We start from the raw sequence: 15,110 nt of genomic DNA on the forward strand, positions 1-15,110 counted from the left end.
ATAAAATAAGGGTATATTTTCAAACATTGGCTTCTTTAAAGCCATGAATACCCCTTCTTCACCACATCCACTACTTTTATCCAAAAAGTCTCTCATGAAACCTTTCCATCCATACTGCACTTTATCATATAAATACTTCTTCATTGTTTTCACTCTTATTGCTTTTCTTTTAACCTCTAAATCAATCAACTTTAAACCTCCTCCTGTGTAGTCTGCTATTAATGTATTTTTTGATATTTTAACCCCTTTCCCTCCCCATAAAAAATTATTAAGCACCTCCTTCATCTCATTTACCACCCAAACTGGCAAGTCAACTGCACCCAATACATAATTACATTTGGTAAGCAGCAAGGAATTATACACTATTACTTTACCCCTCAGTGTTAATTCTCTTAATTTCCAAAAACGTAGAACTTGTTTTATTTTATTTAAAATCCCTGTCCAAGTAGCATCTCTTGCTTCTTTTGCATTAACTCCTATATTAACTCCTAAAATCCTTGTGTATTCTTTTGTGACTTTAAAATTATTTTCACACCCGCTCATATCTATCCCACCTATACTCATTATTTCAGATTTTTCAATATTAATTTTTGCTCCTGACGCTTTCCCATATGTTTCAACATGTTTCATTATTCTTTTTATACTCTCCATATCTCTTACAGTAAATGTTGTGTCATCTGCATACTGGTGAATTAAACTCAGTCCCCCATGTGGTACTGGAATTCCTCTTATTTCCCCATCTCTCTTTACCAGTGTCGCTAGTGGCTCAACTGATATTGAATACAGCATAGCAGAAAGTGGGCATCCTTGCCTCACTGATCTTTCTAGTGGAAAAGGATTTGTTAAAACACCATTTACTTTTACACAGCTTTTTGCATTACAATATAATAAATTTATCCACCTCAGAATCCTCTCCCCAAACCCAAATTTCCTCATTGCTTGTTCCATAAAACAGTGCTCTACCCTATCAAAGGCTTTATTTAGATCCATACAAAAAATCAAACCTCCTTCCCTATCATTAACCATACTATCCACTACATCCCTTATTGTACATATTGTATCTGTAATGTCTCTTCCTGGTATACTGTATGCTTGATTTGGCGATATTATACTGCCCACTACTCCTTTTATTCTATTGGCTAAAACTTTTGTCAAAATTTTATAATCAGTGTTTAAAAGACTTAAAGGTCTATAATTTCCCAATTTAAGCGGACTACCCTTATTCTTATAAAGAATATTAATTACGCCCAAGCTCATTGATTCTGGTATCTCCCTTCTTTCTTCCATACTCCTGAATACCTTAATCAATATAGGTGCTAAAATATCTATGAATGTCTTGTAGAATTCATGCGTTAAACCATCTGATCCTGGACTTTTATTCGGCTTTGTTTGTCTTATTGCTTCTTTTATTTCTTCAATACGTATATCACTGTCACACATACTTCTTTCTTCATCAGTTAAACTAGCACTTACAGTATTTAAAACTACATCCACACATTCTTGTTTTACATTTTCTTTCTTGAAGAGTTTCTTATAAAATGATTCTACCACATCTATAATTTCTACATAATCTGTTACCTTTTTCCCTTCTTCATTTTCCAATTCTGTAATATATTTTTTCCTCTGTTTTTTTTTCTCTAGATTCAGAAAGTACTTTGTGCACCTTTCCCCCTCCACCGCATACTGTGCCCTGCTCCTTACTATTGCACCCTCGCACTTTTCCTTTTCAAACATCTCCATTTCTGCTTTTATCCTAAAGAAATGTTCTTTTGAGTACTCAGGGTTGTTTTCTATTTTCTCTGCTTCTTTCTCCAACATATTTCCCATGTCCTCCATTGCCCTCATTCTCATAAAATGCCTCTGCTTTGAGTACCTTATACTTCTTTTTTGTATTTTCCTTTTCATTATTTCCCACCACTCACAGACATTCTCTTCAAATAATGAGTTTTCCGTTTCACACTTTATACATCTGTAAATACTTTTCCTGTACTCTTCTTCCGTTAGTAAAGATGAATTCAGACACCACATCCCCCCACCACTTGTTTCCTTATTTCCAGCCATCTTTACTGTCATGACAGCATGATCACTTACTCCAATAAACTTATATCTCACATTTTTCACATAATATAATATTTCTCTTTTAACTAAACACAGATCTATTCGACTTTGTTTTAAGTTTCCCAGCACCATTTGCCTTCTTGAAAATTCCTTTTTAAATGGGTTCTCCTCTCTCCAGGCATCTACCATATCCTCACTTTGCATTAATTTGTTTAAAATCCTTCTAGACACATCTGATTTGAAATTTGCACTTCTAGACACATCTAGTCTTGTGCACCACACATTAAAATCTCCAACCACTATACATTTGCCTGTACATAATGGTTTCATTTGCTCAAAAACTCCTTTTCTTTCGATTTCTACATTAGGTGCATATAAATTAATCAATCTAAAAAGTTCATTGTTGAACATAAAATCTATTCCTAACAGTCTTCCTTTACCATCATTATATATTTCCTTTACATTATACATTTCACCTCTTTTCATCAGAATCGCCACTCCACAAGCCCTCTGATTTCCATGATTTACATAAATTTCTTGTTCCCAGATTTTTTTTATATTGACCATTATGTCTTCAGACCAATGTGTCTCTTGTAAACAAATTACATCTGTTTTAAGCTTTCCAATAACCTGCTCAAACTTATTCATTTCTCTGAGACCATTACAGTTCAAGCAGGCAATGCTCATTATGTCACACATTGCATGTATTACAAGTATTAGAAGGAGGCAACACATAAAAAGCCCAAGTTCTTACTTTTTCGCAAAGCATTCTTCACCGCCTTTCATTTTCCTTTTCAGCAACTTGATACTTCCTTCACTTGTGTCCAACTCCTCTCCCAGATTTATCAGTGGAGTCTCCAGAGACTCCCTCACCTCTTCTCTTCTGCTTTCCTTATTCTTTAAGCTTTCATCTTCTTCTTGGTGCCTTGTTCCTTGTTTTTCCTTTTTCCCATCATCCCCTTCACGTTTTCCCCATTTTTTGGTTGCCCCTCCATCTTTCTCTTCAGTCATCTGTACTCTCCCGATTTTCCCGTTACCCTCCTTTAAACTTTCAACAACATCTCTGCTGCTCTCTTTCTCAGCAGTCTGTTGTCCTGCAGTTAAATCTCTTTCACTCCATGCATCCCCTCTTTCCTCTTCCTCCACCGTTAAACCCTCCTCCGACTCTTCATACAGGTCCACGAAGCTTCCCACGCTATCTCCTTCCTCCCGCTCTTCTGAAATTTTGCATACGCAAAATGCAGATCTCATCCTGCAAACGCTACAGTTTCCCTCATTGCATTCCCTTACATAGTGGCCCTGCATTCCACACCGAAAACATTTAAAGCTTGGACAGTCTCTCACTATTTGTCCAGGTTGAATGCACAGACGGCAAACTTTAACCTGTCTGTCATGTATGACTCGAAAGTGCTCAGTTCCTCCCAAAGTCTCAAACTTTGTTGAGTATGGCAGCGATTTAACAGTATCTGTGAACTTGACTTTCAAGAATCTCGTTCCATCAGCAATGTCAGTCCCTGGCCACATTCTCCTTTTAATAGTTGAAACTGCTGTCACTCCCCAATCTGTTAGCTTTCCCTTTATCTCCTCATCTTGAATATAAGTCGGCAGATTTAGGAATGAAACCACCATCTCATTATTGCTTATTTCCTTCGCCATCACCCTACTATTCTTTATCTTTAGCCCATCCAAAATTTTGTCTTTTCCATTCTCTTCTTTCATTGTCAGTTCATATTCTCTTGGATTTTTATATCTACAACCAATTACCACTCCACAATCTTCTCTTACTTTTTTCAGTAGCTCCATCATCGTATTTCTGTCTTCCCCAACAATCTCCACCAACACAGTTAATTTCTTATCATAGTTTTGTCTTCTTGATTCATCTTCATTTTCTCCCATATTCCATCTACCTTTTCCTTTGTCCATGTCTGTGTTATCAGCCCGTATCATTTAGCAACTCAAAATAAAAAGAGATAAGATCCCCAAACAGCAAAAAGCTGTTTGGGGAATAAAGCAAAAAATCTTCTTTTTTTTCTTTTTTAAATAAAGATATCAAAACAAACCAAAATGTCTACATTTTTGTACAAACAAATACTCTCCAAGTGCTCTCTGCACCAATACTTCCACTTCCTGAATAGCTCAATTGCGCCTTCAGGTTGGTATGGCCGTAAGCGAAGGAGGCTGCAAAGAGAGGGCTATTTAAAGATCTGCCACTATAATCGCCAGTGCATTATATAAGTAGGGAAGGAAACCCAAAAGCTTACAGCACCTGGTATTCCCAAAAGTACTAACCAGGCCTATTATATAATTACTGAAAAAATCCAAAAGTACTAACCTGGCCCAAACCTGCTTACATTCTGAGATCGGGCATTGACTCTTTTTTGTTTTTTTACAAGATTATTGGACAATTAGTGAATTTTTCCAAAAGTACTAACCAGGCCTATTAGATATTTACTGAAAAAATCCAAAAGTACTAACCTGGCCCAAAACTGCTAACATTCTGAGATCGGGCATTGACTCTTTTTTTTTTTTTTTGCAAGATTACTTGACAATTAGTGAAAATTTCCAAAAGTACTAACCAGGCCTATTAGATAATTACTGAAAAAATCCAAAAGTACTAACCTGGCCCAAACCTGCTTACATTCTGAGATCGGGCATTGACTGTTTTTTTTTTTTTTTGCAAGATTATTGGACAATTAGTGAACATTTCCAAAAGTACTAACCAGGCCTATTAGATAATTACTGAAAAAATCCAAAAGTACTAACCTGGCCCAAACCTGCTTAGATTTGGAGATCAGTTGAGATCGGGCATAGCCAGGATGGTATGGCCATAAGCGAAGGAGGCTGCAAAGAAAGGGCTATTTAAAGATCAGCCACTATAATCGCCAGTGCATTATATAAGTAGGGAAGGAAACCCAAAAGCTTACAGCACCTGGTATTCCCAAAAGTACTAACCAGGCCTATTAGATAATTACTGAAAAAATCCAAAAGTACTAACCTGGCCCAAACCTGCTTACATTCTGAGATCGGGCATTGACTCTTTTTTTTTTTTTTGCAAGATTATTGGACAATTAGTGAAAATTTCCAAAAGTACTAACCAGGCCTATTAGATAATTACTGAAAAAATCCAAAAGTACTAACCTGGCCCAAACCTGCTTACATTCTGAGATCGGGCATTGACTCTTTTTTTTTTTTTTGCAAGATTATTGGACAATTAGTGAAAATTTCCAAAAGTACTAACCAGGCCTATTAGATAATTACTGAAAAAATCCAAAAGTACTAACCTGGCCCAAACCTGCTTAGATTTGGAGATCAGTTGAGATCGGGCATAGCCAGGATGGTATGGCCATAAGCGAAGGAGGCTGCAAAGAGACGGCTATTTAAAGATCAGCCACTATAATCGCCAGTGCTTTATATAAGTAGGGAAGGAAACCCAAAAGCTTACAGCTCCTGGTATTCCCAAAAGTACTAACCAAGCCTATTAGATAATTACTGAAAAAATCCAAAAGTACTAACCTGGCCCAAACCTGCTTACATTCTGAGATCGGGCATTGACTCTTTTTTTTTTTTTTTTTTGCAAGATTATTGGACAATTAGTGAACATTTCCAAAAGTACTAACCAGGCCTATTAGATAATTACTGAAAAAATCCAAAAGTACTAACCTGGCCCAAAACTGCTTAGATTTGGAGATCAGTTGAGATCGGGCATAGCCAGGATGGTATGGCCATAAGCGAAGGAGGCTGCAAAGAGAGGGCTATTTAAAGATCAGCCACTATAATCGCCAGTGTTTTAGATAAGTAGGGAAGGAAACCCAAAACCTTACAGCACCTGGTATTCCCAGGCGGTCTCCCATCCAAGTACTAACCAGGCCCAATCCTGCTTAGCTTCCGAGATCAGACGAGATCGGGCTTAGCTTTTTTTTTTTTTTTTTTTTTTTTTTTTTTTTTTTTTTCTCCAGTTCATTATATAAGTTCGGAATAAAACCCAAAAGCTTACAGCACCTGGTATTCCCAGGCGGTCTCCCATCCAAGTACTAACCAGGCCCAAACCTGCTTAGCTTCCGAGATCAGACGAGATCTGGCATAGCCAGGTTGGTATGGCCGTAAGCAAAGGAGGCTGCAAAGAGAGGGCTATTTAAAGATCAGCCACTATAATCGCCAGTGCTTTATATAAGTAGGGAAGGAAACCCGAAAGCTTACAGCACCTGGTATTCCCAAAAGTACTAACCAGGCCTATTAGATAATTACTGAAAAAATCCAAAAGTACTAACCAGGCCTAAACCTGCTTAGCTTCCGAGATCAGACGAGATCGGGCATAGCCAGGTTGGTATGGCCGTAAGCGAAGGAGGCTGCAAAGAGAGGGCTATTTAAAGATCAGCCACTATAATCGCCAGTGCTTTATATAAGTAGGGAAGGAAACCCAAAAGCTTACAGCACCTGGTATTCCCAGGCGGTCTCCCATCCAAGTACTAACCAGGCCCAAACCTGCTTAGCTTCCGAGATCAGACGAGATCGGGCATAGCCAGGTTGGTATGGCCGTAAGCGAAGGAGGCTGCAAAGAGAGGGCTATTTAAAGATCTGCCACTATAATCGCCAGTGCATTATATAAGTAGGGAAGGAAACCCAAAAGCTTACAGCACCTGGTATTCCCAAAAGTACTAACCAGGCCTATTATATAATTACTGAAAAAATCCAAAAGTACTAACCTGGCCCAAACCTGCTTACATTCTGAGATCGGGCATTGACTCTTTTTTGTTTTTTTACAAGATTATTGGACAATTAGTGAATTTTTCCAAAAGTACTAACCAGGCCTATTAGATATTTACTGAAAAAATCCAAAAGTACTAACCTGGCCCAAAACTGCTAACATTCTGAGGTCGGGCATTGACTCTTTTTTTTTTTTTTTGCAAGATTACTTGACAATTAGTGAAAATTTCCAAAAGTACTAACCAGGCCTATTAGATAATTACTGAAAAAATCCAAAAGTACTAACCTGGCCCAAACCTGCTTACATTCTGAGTTCGGGCATTGACTCTTTTTTCTTTTTTTTTGCAAGATTATTGGACAATAAGTGAAAATTTCCAAAAGTACTAACCAGGCCTATTAGATAATTACTGAAAAAATCCAAAAGTACTAACCTGGCCCAAACCTGCTTACATTCTGAGATCGGGCATTGACTTTTTTTTTTTTTTGCAAGATTATTGGACAATTAGTGAAAATTTCCAAAAGTACTAACCAGGCCTATTAGATAATTACTGAAAAAATCCAAAAGTACTAACCTGGCCCAAACCTGCTTACATTCTGAGATCGGGCATTGACTGTTTTTTTTTTTTTTTGCAAGATTATTGGACAATTAGTGAAAATTTCCAAAAGTACTAACCAGGCCTATTAGATAATTACTGAAAAAATCCAAAAGTACTAACCTGGCCCAAACCTGCTTAGATTTGGAGATCAGTTGAGATCGGGCATAGCCAGGATGGTATGGCCATAAGCGAAGGAGGCTGCAAAGAAAGGGCTATTTAAAGATCAGCCACTATAATCGCCAGTGCTTTATATAAGTAGGGAAGGAAACCCAAAAGCTTACAGCACCTGGTATTCCCAAAAGTACTAACCAGGCCTATTAGATAATTACTGAAAAAATCCAAAAGTACTAACCTGGCCCAAACCTGCTTACATTCTGAGATCAGGCATTGACTCTTTTTTTTTTTTTTTTGCAAGATTATTGGACAATTAGTGAACATTTCCAAAAGTACTAACCAGGCCTATTAGATAACTACTGAAAAAATCCAAAAGTACTAACCTGGCCCAAACCTGCTTAGATTTGGAGATCAGTGGAGATCGGGCATAGCCAGGATGGTATGGCCATAAGCGAAGGAGGCTGCAAAGAGAGGGCTATTTAAAGATCAGCCACTATAATCGCCAGTGCTTTATATAAGTAGGGAAGGAAACCCAAAAGCTTACACCACCTGGTATTCCCAGGCGGTCTCCCATCCAAGTACTAACCAGGCCCAAACCTGCTTAGCTTCCGAGATCAGACGAGATCGGGCATAGCCAGGTTGGTATGGCCATAAGCGAAGGAGGCTGCAAAGAGAGGGCTATTTAAAGATCAGCCACTATTATCGCCAGTGCATTATATAAGTAGGGAAGGAAACCCAAAAGCTTACAGCACCTGGTATTCCCAAAAGTACTAACCAGGCCTATTAGATAATTACTGAAATAATTCAAAAGTACTAACCTGGCCCAAACCTGCTTACATTCTGAGATCGGGCATTGACTCTTTTTTTTTTTTCTTTTTTTTTTGCAAGATTATTGGACAATTAGTGAAAATTTCCTAAAGTACTAACCAGGCCTATTAGATAATTATTGAAAAAATCCAAAAGTACTAACCTGGCCCAAACCTGCTTACATTCCGAGATCGGGCATTGACTCTTTTTTTTTTTTTTGCAAGATTATTGGACAATTAGTGAACATTTCCAAAAGTACTAACCAGGCCTATTAGATAACTACTGAAAAAATCCAAAAGTACTAACCTGGCCCAAACCTGCTTAGATTTGGAGATCAGTGGAGATCGGGCATAGCCAGGATGGTATGGCCATAAGCGAAGGAGGCTGCAAAGAGAGGGCTATTTAAAGATCAGCCACTATAATCGCCAGTGCTTTATATAAGTAGGGAAGGAAACCCAAAAGCTTACAGCACCTGGTATTCCCAAAAGTACTAACCAGGCCTATTAGATAATTACTGAAAAAATCCAAAAGTACTAACCTGGCCCAAACCTGCTTACATTCTGAGATCAGGCATTGACTCTTTTTTTTTTTTTTTGCAAGATTATTGGACAATTAGTGAACATTTCCAAAAGTACTAACCAGGCCTATTAGATAACTACTGAAAAAATCCAAAAGTACTAACCTGGCCCAAACCTGCTTAGATTTGGAGATCAGTGGAGATCGGGCATAGCCAGGATGGTATGGCCATAAGCGAAGGAGGCTGCAAAGAGAGGGCTATTTAAAGATCAGCCACTATAATCGCCAGTGCTTTATATAAGTAGGGAAGGAAACCCAAAAGCTTACAGCACCTGGTATTCCCAGGCGGTCTCCCATCCAAGTACTAACCAGGCCCAAACCTGCTTAGCTTCCGAGATCAGACGAGATCGGGCATAGCCAGGTTGGTATGGCCATAAGCGAAGGAGGCTGCAAAGAGAGGGCTATTTAAAGATCAGCCACTATTATCGCCAGTGCATTATATAAGTAGGGAAGGAAACCCAAAAGCTTACAGCACCTGGTATTCCCAAAAGTACTAACCAGGCCTATTAGATAATTACTGAAATAATTCAAAAGTACTAACCTGGCCCAAACCTGCTTACATTCTGAGATCGGGCATTGACTCTTTTTTTTTTTTCTTTTTTTTTTGCAAGATTATTGGACAATTAGTGAAAATTTCCTAAAGTACTAACCAGGCCTATTAGATAATTATTGAAAAAATCCAAAAGTACTAACCTGGCCCAAACCTGCTTACATTCCGAGATCGGGCATTGACTCTTTTTTTTTTTTTTGCAAGATTATTGGACAATTAGTGAAAATTTCCTAAAGTACTAACCAGGCCTATTAGATATTTACTGAAAAAATCCAAAAGTACTAACCTGGCCCAAAACTGCTAACATTCTGAGGTCGGGCATTGACTCTTTTTTTTTTTTTTGCAAGATTACTTGACAATTAGTGAAAATTTCCAAAAGTACTAACCAGGCCTATTAGATAATTACTGAAAAAATCCAAAAGTACTAACCTGGCCCAAACCATTCTGAGTTCGGGCATTGACTCTTTTTTCTTTTTTTTTGCAAGATTATTGGACAATAAGTGAAAATTTCCAAAAGTACTAACCAGGCCTATTAGATAATTACTGAAAAAATCCAAAAGTACTAACCTGGCCCAAACCTGCTTACATTCTGAGATCGGGCATTGACTCTTTTTTTTTTTTTTGCAAGATTATTGGACAATTAGTGAAAATTTCCAAAAGTACTAACCAGGCCTATTAGATAATTACTGAAAAAATCCAAAAGTACTAACCTGGCCCAAACCTGCTTACATTCTGAGATCGGGGATTGACTGTTTTTTTTTTTTTTGTAAGATTATTGGACAATTAGTGAAAATTTCCAAAAGTACTAACCAGGCCTATTAGATAATTACTGAAAAAATCCAAAAGTACTAACCTGGCCCAAACCTGCTTAGATTTGGAGATCAGTTGAGATCGGGCATAGCCAGGATGGTATGGCCATAAGCGAAGGAGGCTGCAAAGAAAGGGCTATTTAAAGATCAGCCACTATAATCGCCAGTGCATTATATAAGTAGGGAAGGAAACCCAAAAGCTTACAGCACCTGGTATTCCCAAAAGTACTAACCAGGCCTATTAGATAATTACTGAAAAAATCCAAAAGTACTAACCTGGCCCAAACCTGCTTACATTCTGAGATCAGGCATTGACTCTTTTTTTTTTTTTTGCAAGATTATTGGACAATTTGTGAAAATTTCCAAAAGTACTAACCAGGCCTATTAGATAATTACTGAAAAAATCCAAAAGTACTAACCTGGCCCAAACCTGCTTAGATTTGGAGATCAGTTGAGATCGGGCATAGCCAGGATGGTATGGCCATAAGCGAAGGAGGCTGCAAAGAGACGGCTATTTAAAGATCAGCCACTATAATCGCCAGTGCTTTATATAAGTAGGGAAGGAAACCCAAAAGCTTACAGCACCTGGTATTCCCAGGCGGTCTCCCATCCAAGTACTAACCAGGCCCAAACCTGCTTAGCTTCCGAGATCAGACTAGATCGGGCTTAGCCAGGTTGGTATGGCCGTAAGCGAAGGAGGCTGCAAAGAGAGGGATATTTAAAGATCAGCCACTATAATCGCCAGTGCATTATATAAGTAGGGAAGGAAACCCAAAAGCTTACAGCACCTGGTATTCCCAAAAGTACTAACCAGGCCTATTAGATAATTACTGAAAAAATCCAAAAGTACTAACCTGGCCCAAACCTGCTTACATTCTGAGATCGGGCATTGACTCTTTTTTTGTTTTGTTTTTGCAAGATTATTGGACAATTAGTGAAAATTTCCTAAAGTACTAACCAGGCCTATTAGATAATTACTGAAAAAATCCAAAAGTACTAACCTGGCCCAAACCTGCTCAGATTTGGAGATCAGTTGAGATCGGGCATAGCCAGGATGGTATGGCCATAAGCGAAGGAGGCTGCAAAGAGAGGGCTATTTAAAGATCAGCCACTATAATCGCCAGTGCTTTATATAAGTAGGGAAGGAAACCCAAAAGCTTACAGCTTCTGGTATTCCCAGGCGGTCTCCCATCCAAGTACTAACCAGGCCCAAACCTGCTTAGCTTCCGAGATCAGACGAGATCTGGCATAGCCAGGTTGGTATGGCCGTAAGCAAAGGAGGCTGCAAAGAGAGGGCTATTTAAAGATCAGCCACTATAATCGCCGGTGCTTTATATAAGTAGGGAAGGAAACCCGAAAGCTTACAGCACCTGGTATTCCCAGGCGGTCTCCCATCCAAGTACTAACCAGGCCCAAACCTGCTTAGCTTCCGAGATCAGACGAGATCGGGCATAGCCAGGTTGGTATGGCCATAAGCGAAGGAGGCTGCAAAGAGAGGGCTATTTAAAGATCAGCCACTATTATCGCCAGTGCATTATATAAGTAGGGAAGGAAACCCAAAAGCTTACAGCACCTGGTATTCCCAAAAGTACTAACCAGGCCTATTAGATAATTACTGAAATAATTCAAAAGTACTAACCTGGCCCAAACCTGCTTACATTCTGAGATCGGGCATTGACTCTTTTTTTTTTTCTTTTTTTTTTGCAAGATTATTGGACAATTAGTGAAAATTTCCTAAAGTACTAACCAGGCCTATTAGATAATTATTGAAAAAATCCAAAAGTACTAACCTGGCCCAAACCTGCTTACATTCCGAGATCGGGCATTGACTCTTTTTTTTTTTTTGCAAGATTATTGGACAATTAGTGAAAATTTCCTAAAGTACTAACCAGGCCTATTAGATATTTACTGAAAAAATCCAAAAGTACTAACCTGGCCCAAAACTGCTAACATTCTGAGGTCGGGCATTGACTCTTTTTTTTTTTTTTGCAAGATTACTTGACAATTAGTGAAAATTTCCAAAAGTACTAACCAGGCCTATTAGATAATTACTGAAAAAATCCAAAAGTACTAACCTGGCCCAAACCATTCTGAGTTCGGGCATTGACTCTTTTTTCTTTTTTTTTGCAAGATTATTGGACAATAAGTGAAAATTTCCAAAAGTACTAACCAGGCCTATTAGATAATTACTGAAAAAATCCAAAAGTACTAACCTGGCCCAAACCTGCTTACATTCTGAGATCGGGCATTGACTCTTTTTTTTTTTTTTGCAAGATTATTGGACAATTAGTGAAAATTTCCAAAAGTACTAACCAGGCCTATTAGATAATTACTGAAAAAATCCAAAAGTACTAACCTGGCCCAAACCTGCTTACATTCTGAGATCGGGGATTGACTGTTTTTTTTTTTTTTGTAAGATTATTGGACAATTAGTGAAAATTTCCAAAAGTACTAACCAGGCCTATTAGATAATTACTGAAAAAATCCAAAAGTACTAACCTGGCCCAAACCTGCTTAGATTTGGAGATCAATTGAGATCGGGCATAGCCAGGATGGTATGGCCATAAGCGAAGGAGGCTGCAAAGAAAGGGCTATTTAAAGATCAGCCACTATAATCGCCAGTGCATTATATAAGTAGGGAAGGAAACCCAAAAGCTTACAGCACCTGGTATTCCCAAAAGTACTAACCAGGCCTATTAGATAATTACTGAAAAAATCCAAAAGTACTAACCTGGCCCAAACCTGCTTACATTCTGAGATCAGGCATTGACTCTTTTTTTTTTTTTTGCAAGATTATTGGACAATTTGTGAAAATTTCCAAAAGTACTAACCAGGCCTATTAGATAATTACTGAAAAAATCCAAAAGTACTAACCTGGCCCAAACCTGCTTAGATTTGGAGATCAGTTGAGATCGGGCATAGCCAGGATGGTATGGCCATAAGCGAAGGAGGCTGCAAAGAGACGGCTATTTAAAGATCAGCCACTATAATCGCCAGTGCTTTATATAAGTAGGGAAGGAAACCCAAAAGCTTACAGCACCTGGTATTCCCAGGCGGTCTCCCATCCAAGTACTAACCAGGCCCAAACCTGCTTAGCTTCCGAGATCAGACTAGATCGGGCTTAGCCAGGTTGGTATGGCCGTAAGCGAAGGAGGCTGCAAAGAGAGGGATATTTAAAGATCAGCCACTATAATCGCCAGTGCATTATATAAGTAGGGAAGGAAACCCAAAAGCTTACAGCACCTGGTATTCCCAAAAGTACTAACCAGGCCTATTAGATAATTACTGAAAAAATCCAAAAGTACTAACCTGGCCCAAACCTGCTTACATTCTGAGATCGGGCATTGACTCTTTTTTTGTTTTGTTTTTGCAAGATTATTGGACAATTAGTGAAAATTTCCTAAAGTACTAACCAGGCCTATTAGATAATTACTGAAAAAATCCAAAAGTACTAACCTGGCCCAAACCTGCTCAGATTTGGAGATCAGTTGAGATCGGGCATAGCCAGGATGGTATGGCCATAAGCGAAGGAGGCTGCAAAGAGAGGGCTATTTAAAGATCAGCCACTATAATCGCCAGTGCTTTATATAAGTAGGGAAGGAAACCCAAAAGCTTACAGCTTCTGGTATTCCCAGGCGGTCTCCCATCCAAGTACTAACCAGGCCCAAACCTGCTTAGCTTCCGAGATCAGACGAGATCTGGCATAGCCAGGTTGGTATGGCCGTAAGCAAAGGAGGCTGCAAAGAGAGGGCTATTTAAAGATCAGCCACTATAATCGCCAGTGCTTTATATAAGTAGGGAAGGAAACCCGAAAGCTTACAGCACCTGGTATTCCCAGGCGGTCTCCCATCCAAGTACTAACCAGGCCCAAACCTGCTTAGCTTCCGAGATCAGACGAGATCGGGCATAGCCAGGTTGGTATGGCCGTAAGCGAAGGAGGCTGCAAAGAGAGGGCTATTTAAAGATCAGCCACTATTATCGCCAGTGCATTATATAAGTAGGGAAGGAAACCCAAAAGCTTACAGCACCTGGTATTCCCAAAAGTACTAACCAGGCCTATTAGATAATTACTGAAAAAATCCAAAAGTACTAACCTGGCCCAAACCTGCTTACATTCTGAGGTCGGGCATTCACTCTTTTATTTTTTTTGCAAGATTACTGGACAATTAGTGAAAATTTCCAAAAGTACTAAGCAGGCCTATTAGATAATTACTGAAAAAATCCAAAAGTACTAACCTGGCCCAAACCTGCTTACATTCTGAGATCGGGCATTCACTCTTTTATTTTTTTTGCAAGATTATTGGACAATTAGTGAAAATTTCCAAAAGTACTAACCAGGCCTATTAGATAACTACTAAAAAAATCCAAAAGTACTAACCTGGCCCAAACCTGCTTACATTCTGAGATCGGGTATTGACTCTTTTTTGTTTTTTTACAAGATTATTAGACAATTAGGGAATTTTTCCAAAAGTACTAACCAGGCCTATTAGATATTTACTGAAAAAGTCCAAAAGTACTAACCTGGCCCAAACCTGCTAACATTCTGAGGTCGGGCATTGACTCTTTTTTTTTTTTTTTTTGCAAGATTATTGGACAATTAGTGAAAATTTCCAAAAGTAATAACCAGGCCTATTAGATAATTACTGAAAAAATCCAAAAGTACTAACCTGGCCCAAACCTGCTTACATTCTGAGATCGGGCATTGACTCTTTTTTCTATTTTTTGCAAGATTATTGGACAATAAGTGAAAATTTCCAAAAGTACTAACCAGGCCTATTAGATAATTACTGAAAAAATCCAAAAGTACTAACCTGGCCCAAACCTGCTTACATTCTGAGATCGGGCATTGACTCTTTTTTTTTTTTTTTTTACAAGATTATTGGACAATTAGTGACA

General features: G+C 38.6%; 10 non-coding genes and 1 pseudogene across 10 annotated transcripts; all 11 read right to left on the reverse strand.

The window, feature by feature from the left end:
* Window positions 1-6,045: 6,045 nt before the first annotated feature.
* Window positions 6,046-6,164, reverse strand: LOC132149934 (5S ribosomal RNA). Its single transcript, XR_009435190.1, has one exon. It is a non-coding gene; the product is annotated as a 5S ribosomal RNA (ribosomal RNA).
* Window positions 6,165-6,248: 84 nt separating this feature from the next.
* Window positions 6,249-6,396, reverse strand: LOC132150727 (5S ribosomal RNA; annotated as a pseudogene).
* Window positions 6,397-6,480: 84 nt separating this feature from the next.
* On the reverse strand, window positions 6,481-6,599 carry LOC132150110 (5S ribosomal RNA). The gene has a single exon (XR_009435355.1). It is a non-coding gene; the product is annotated as a 5S ribosomal RNA (ribosomal RNA).
* Window positions 6,600-8,009: 1,410 nt separating this feature from the next.
* On the reverse strand, window positions 8,010-8,128 carry LOC132150229 (5S ribosomal RNA). Its single transcript, XR_009435468.1, has one exon. It is a non-coding gene; the product is annotated as a 5S ribosomal RNA (ribosomal RNA).
* Window positions 8,129-9,115: 987 nt separating this feature from the next.
* Window positions 9,116-9,234, reverse strand: LOC132150948 (5S ribosomal RNA). Its single transcript, XR_009436119.1, has one exon. It is a non-coding gene; the product is annotated as a 5S ribosomal RNA (ribosomal RNA).
* Window positions 9,235-10,787: 1,553 nt separating this feature from the next.
* On the reverse strand, window positions 10,788-10,906 carry LOC132150263 (5S ribosomal RNA). Its single transcript, XR_009435500.1, has one exon. It is a non-coding gene; the product is annotated as a 5S ribosomal RNA (ribosomal RNA).
* Window positions 10,907-11,369: 463 nt separating this feature from the next.
* On the reverse strand, window positions 11,370-11,488 carry LOC132150605 (5S ribosomal RNA). Its single transcript, XR_009435833.1, has one exon. It is a non-coding gene; the product is annotated as a 5S ribosomal RNA (ribosomal RNA).
* Window positions 11,489-11,572: 84 nt separating this feature from the next.
* LOC132150949 (5S ribosomal RNA) lies at window positions 11,573-11,691 on the reverse strand. The gene has a single exon (XR_009436120.1). It is a non-coding gene; the product is annotated as a 5S ribosomal RNA (ribosomal RNA).
* Window positions 11,692-13,242: 1,551 nt separating this feature from the next.
* Window positions 13,243-13,361, reverse strand: LOC132150264 (5S ribosomal RNA). The gene has a single exon (XR_009435501.1). It is a non-coding gene; the product is annotated as a 5S ribosomal RNA (ribosomal RNA).
* A 463-nt stretch (window positions 13,362-13,824) lies between these two features.
* On the reverse strand, window positions 13,825-13,943 carry LOC132150606 (5S ribosomal RNA). The gene has a single exon (XR_009435834.1). It is a non-coding gene; the product is annotated as a 5S ribosomal RNA (ribosomal RNA).
* An 84-nt stretch (window positions 13,944-14,027) lies between these two features.
* Window positions 14,028-14,146, reverse strand: LOC132150121 (5S ribosomal RNA). Its single transcript, XR_009435366.1, has one exon. It is a non-coding gene; the product is annotated as a 5S ribosomal RNA (ribosomal RNA).
* Between the last annotated feature and the right edge of the window lie 964 nt (window positions 14,147-15,110).

The sequence above is a fragment of the Carassius carassius genome, chromosome 9 (assembly GCF_963082965.1).
Source record: "Carassius carassius chromosome 9, fCarCar2.1, whole genome shotgun sequence".
Taxonomy (NCBI): Eukaryota; Metazoa; Chordata; class Actinopteri; order Cypriniformes; family Cyprinidae; genus Carassius; species Carassius carassius.